We start from the raw sequence: 6000 nt of genomic DNA, 5'->3' as shown, positions 1-6000 counted from the left end.
GAAATACTCCCTTGAGCCCTCTCAGCTTAAATCAGAGTCCTCAGCCCCACTCCGCTCCCACTGTGGCTGGTTCCATTGTCCATTGTGACATAAAACGTTTGAATGGCTAGTACCCATCTGTTCCCCGCTGCGCCGCGCCCCCACCTCCCCGGGATATGCTGGACACATGGGCTGCCAGCCCGAGAGCAGGGCCCTGTGAAAACCCCAGGCCTCAGCAATGGACAGTTGTTTGTCTCTCTTCAGGCGTCTGGTTTTGGGAGAAGGAACAGGACTGGTTTAGCTCATCAGAAGTCAATGGGGCTTCCACTCAAGCCCTGGGATTCTGTAAGTCAAGTGGTGAGGGTGAGAGCAGATGACTAATGCCTGCTGAGGGATTCACTCCATATTTCTACTTACCAGTGCTGATTAGGAACTTTGAGGGGCACCTGGGTGGCTCAGTCCGTTCAGCGTCCAGCTCTTGATTTTGGCTCAAGGCCTGATCTCACGGTGGAGAGATCTTTCTCTCTGAATGAATAAATAAATAAATAAAAATTTAAAAAAAAGAAGAATTTTGAAATGATCACACCCTAATATGGGTGGTAGCCCATTTATGGGTCATAAAATCTATTTAAGAGTTTTTGATCCATCTGTCTTATTTTTTCAATCCAGTGTAACAGAACAGAGTAGAAAATACCTGAGCTCGTGTAGTAAAGGCAAATGTTGCCATATGAAACTTGCTTCAGAAATGTGTTTATGGGACTGTTCAAAAAAATTCGAAAGCCACAATCTGCCAGCATTTCTTAGTGGGGCACAGTTGGCATTGTTGCTGGGATATTTCTTTGTTGTATAGGCTGCCTCCTGCACTGCAGAATTTAGCAGCCCTGGCTCCTGCCTGCCAAATGCTGGGAACATCCCCATTCGTTGTGACAGAAGAAACTTCCCTGCCTGTGCATTCCCAGCCACCTCCTAGGGCTGCCACTGACCCAACCCCGAAGCTGTAGGATTGAGGACCATCGTTGGTCCACACCATCCCTGCTACTCGGCAGCTGAGCCCAGCAGAGCCAGGGCAGGAGGCTGCGTGGCGCCCAGTGGGAGGGAGAGGCCGTGTTTTTCCTAAGCTGTTTCCACTGGCCACTCATAGAAGCAAGGCGTGGCCCTGCCATATGGGGACAACAGTCCTTAATCGGTGATAAAGCTCCTGTCACTTTGGGGACACCTGGGTGGCTCAGTTAAGCAACTGACTCTTGGTTTGGGCTCAGGTCATGATCTCATGGTCTGCAGTGGAGGCTGCTTGGGATCCTTTCCCTCTCTCTGCCCCTTCCCTGCTCGCTCTCTTTCTCTCTCTCTCTCTCTCAAGATAAATAAATAAAAGCTTAAAGAAAAGAAAGCTCCTATCACTTTCAACAGATTTCATGTCTTGCCCAATCTAGCTTATCACAAGGACACATTTGTCAATTCTCTTCCTCTTCGAGACAAAAATAGCTATTAACTTCTGTAGCCTTTTATAGATATTGAGGTGACAGGTATTATCTGATGTTTTGATGAGGGGTTTGGGGTGAGATGGAAGGCAGGCAGTGCATAGGTGTGCAGTTTGCCTAAATCCTCTCTGATAGACCTCCCTTCTCTAGCCATATGGTATCCAGGGGATGCCCTTGATGATTTCTCTAAATCTCCAAATTGGATTGGCCTTAGAATCAGGTGCAAGGCCCCTTCTAGTTCTGGGCTGCTTTGTCTCCAAAACCTGGATTCTAAATGCCTTGACTCAACAGAACGTATGATCTCTTTCTCTTTCAAGGGCGTGGTGAATGGGAAAGTCTATCCAAGAGAGATCTTGGCAGTATGTCAGAGCTAGAAATTGCAAATGCATCATTGTGGGGGGTTGTATTTCAACTGGAAAGTGTCCTCATACCCAAAATGCCAAGATAAAGTTCAGAAACCAGGTGCTGTGAGAAATATAGATGTTGAAACTTCAGGCCAATGGCAATGAAACTTCAGCGTACAGAAGATGGATCAGAGGAGCTTCGTAAAATTCAGGTTCCCAAATTCCAACTGCAGACACTCTGATTTGGTAGGTGTTGGACAGAGACTCAATCTGCATTTAATGTTCTTCCCCACAAAATCTGATGCATGTGAGCTGCAGGTTAAAAATCACTGGTCACAGTGGCAGAGGGAATTGCTCCAGGACAGCAAAGAAGCCAGAGACTTTGGGGGCATATTATGAGAATGAAAACCTTCATTTCTTTTTATCTTTCTGATTTGTAATGGTCTTGACCCGGGGGGTATGAGGGAATTTGCTCCACAAGGCAGAGAAAAGATCACTGGACAGGCATTTGGACACTTGGCTCTGGCTTTGCCCTGGGTTAATTACGGCCCCGGGCAAGCCCCTTCCTTGTTCTGGACAGGAGTGGAGGCTGGCATGACAACCTCTGAGCACTCTTCTAGATCTGATATTCTATGACTGTAAGTAGAGTCTTTTTATTTATATTGAACAGACAAAAGCACTAAATAATAGCAAAGAGAAGACTGCTTAGTGACTGTTAGGTGCCCGAGTTATTCAATTTGATTCACTCAACCACTCTGTCTTACTATAACTACTTTTCAGTTCATGACACATGAGCACAGAAGCATTAAGTAACTTCCCAAAGGCCACACAGCCAGTAAGAGACAATCCATGAATTTAAACCCATACAGTCTAATTTTGGATACTCTTTGCTGTTCACATGTCAGATGTTGGATGGAATCCTTCTGCTCCTTACAAATGATCTTCACCTCCCCTGTTCTGTGCCTTTTGAAAGGCACAGAAAGTCATCTTCAGATGACTTCAGATGACAGAAGTGTAGTTGCTGTCACACTTCTCATGGAGATCAGGGTCATTATTCCCACTAATAGAGCCACTCTTTGTCCACTGGCTCTCTGGCATGAGTAGCTTAAAGTGACCAGGTGGTCTCAGCTTCAAGTTTGGTGGTCTTACTGCAGCCAGTAAGAAAGAAGAATCTTTTTCCCTGGAAACCTACTCCCTAGTCTAGAAGAGCCTACAGTTTTAGTGAACCACAGGGAGAGAGGATAAGAGGGCTCAATCTTACCATCCTTTGGCTTCTAGATCCAAATATTCTAGCTACAGAGAACACAGCACCATATACTGACTGTGGGTTTCACACTCTGGAGGAGAGTAACACAACCTTGCACTGTGTTGTTCCTAAGCTGGTGCCTTAGCTAAGGCTTTCAACAGCCCTCCACCATTGTATTAAGCTAGCTTCTTCCGGGTGGTGTGGTACGTGCTAAAACCAGTGGATTCCTTGGTCATTCACCCATTGTTACACCTCTTTTGCAATAAAATGTGTTCCTTCATCTGAGGCAATGTCGTATGGGCCACCACATTGATAAATGAAGCATTCTTGGTGCTGGCAAAGTACTTGGTTAGGGAAAGCAAACCTATATCCAGATAGATGTTGATGCTCGTAAAGGATCTGAAGAAACTGACTTGTCACTAAGTGGCTGGCTGCTGTCTTTGAAAAATGGTACCATATTGAGGGGCCATGGCCAATTTCTGTAACTGGCAGGTTGGGCATGCCACAGTGTCTCATGTTGTTGGGCCTTTGCTTAGCAGTTGGCCCGGCCATCATTGTCACCCCACCATGTCAGCTCTGGGTACCCAAGGAGAGAGGCTGGCTGACATCCACAGAATGAGTCACTCTGTCCACCTGGTTGTTGACTGTCTCCCCTGTGGTGGATGTTCTCTGGTGAACGTTGTGAAATATGAAGGCCAGCGCATTTTGTGCCCACTCCCATAGGTCAATACATAATAACATTTCCCCAGATCTCTTGTCCCCAGTAATCCAATCTTACCTTTCAGTCCCCTGGCCCACATCCAAGACATTTGCACACCGCTCAGGCATCTCTGTATATGCACAACTCAGACCCCTTCTCCCTTCATCAGAGTGGCTGACCAAGCCTACCACTCATAGTACTACCCCCCAGAAGAAATTCTCTTTGTGACTATCCTTTGGGGCCACCCTTGCAATGGCTGCAATACAAAGAGAGTTCATCTCCAGCTAGCATCAACACATTATACCAAGTCATCTGTGAAGCAGCCTGAATTCTTTCCTTCTCTGTTATGGGCGTGGGAAACCACCCATGAAACCGTAGGTGTGCACTGAAGAAGGGGTATTAGTGCCAAGTGGTAGGTGACTGGGTTACCTGTTCGCATAATTTACCTGTGCCTTCTAGATCAGTTTAGGCCTTTTCTCAAATATGCAATTGGGATATATCTACTTAGGTTCTGACAGAACACTTACATTAAGCTATTTGACTTAGGGAGACTGATGGGAAAGGTCAACTGGAAGTCCTTAAAACCTCTTCTCTTCCTCCATCGTCAAGAGTAAATAGGAAGCAATACTACCTCCCAGGAAGTATTGCAGAGATTAGACCCACTATTAAGACCTCAATGGTACAGGGATGATGAGTCCCTTTATATTTCCGCTAATTTCATGGCTCTTGCAAAAGCCAAACAGACTGGGGTGGATAATAGTGGATTGCCATAAACTCGGCCAGACAGTAGCCTCAATTGCAGCTGCCATGCCAGATGTGGTATCTTTACCGGGATACTTCAGTACCACCTTTGGCACTCGGAAATGCACCATGATCTGGCAAGGACAGTCACAATCCCTATCGGTGGGGAAGATGGAAAGCGGTTTGTTTCCGTATGGCAAGGAAAGCACTACTATGTGTTGACTTTTCCTCCCCAGGACACGTTAACTTTCCTGTCCTCTGTTACAGTCCACAGGGTCTCTGTGATCCTGACATGCCACAGATCACAATGCTGGTTCCCTCCGTTGAAGGCACCATGGCGATTGGACCTGGTGAGATGGAAATGACAGCCACCCAGAGACCCTGTTAAGATAGCATGAGTGGGAGAGAGTGACAGGTTAACCCTGTCCCTGTCTTCCCCTGGGTTCTGAGGCAGCCGTTTTCGGTGCCTCTCTGGCATTGGGGAGTATAGTCCCAGGGAGCAGAAGTGAAGGAAAGGGGAGTGAGGTGGGGAAGGAGGAGGAGCCAATAAGATGCATCAAATGACAGGTGTCCGTGTCTGTGAGACTGTCTTCTGAGATGCCTTATAAATGACTTTCTCAGAACAGTGTATCTGGGGGAGATGGGGAGAAACATGTGTCTGTTGGCCTCCTCTGGCAACACGTGTGCTTCTCAGGGTGTTATTTGCACATCACTTCCAGGTTGCTCATGCTGAGTGGATCACACAGTGTGCCAGTGTCAACAGGAAGCCCTGGGGCGGGAAGTGAGAGGTGCTTCGTGTGGGCAGGGGGCACTGGACAGGGACCCTGGGTGCCTCAGGAGGCCCCACCATGTGGGAGGGAGCTGACATTTTTATTCCCCAGCTCCTGCCAGTCATTTGTTAGGATTTTCTTGGTCAGTGTTACCTCCCCAGCACTTCAGGTCTGTAGGGGAGAGTGGGCTCCAGCAGCCCCAGAAAGCGCTCAGGTAGAGGGAAGCAGGGGCTGACAATTGAGGGCCCGTGCCTGTCGTGCACGTGGATGACAAAGGCAAGAGGGGACAGGGACCCGGCACTGACAGTGGCACCAAAGAGGGTCTGACACACTCTTCCTCCTCGTCCTCTTCCTTTCGGGACTGTCAGCTTTTCAGATTCATCTTTATCTCTTCTGCAGCCCTTGGTTCCCCTTTGCATGTCCAAACACATCAAGGTGTTCATCAGGACAAGGCTCCTCCCTGGAAAGCAGCTATGGACTTGCACTGTCACTCTTTTCTCTTGATTACCCGAAAGGCAGCCCTCTTTGGTTATTCTAGTAAATTCTTTTCTAGTCAGCGAGCTAAGTTTATTCCTCTTTCTCTGCCCGTGGAGTCAGAAGAGGAGGCGAGCTGTGGGTGCCTGTGTGAGCTCTGCCCCACGGCTCCACAACGGAGGTATTACCCCTGCGTGCTGAAGAGACAGGTTCAGGAAGACGTGTGTTATGTGCTTGGTAACTTCTTCCCAAACCAAAACTTGGGATG

The sequence above is a fragment of the Hyaena hyaena genome, unplaced genomic scaffold, assembly GCF_003009895.1.
Source record: "Hyaena hyaena isolate Hyena2069 unplaced genomic scaffold, ASM300989v1 scaffold_93, whole genome shotgun sequence".
NCBI classification, from domain to species: domain Eukaryota; kingdom Metazoa; phylum Chordata; class Mammalia; order Carnivora; family Hyaenidae; genus Hyaena; species Hyaena hyaena.
The sequence above is the reverse complement of the archived record's forward strand: the minus strand, read 5'-3'. Positions refer to the sequence as shown.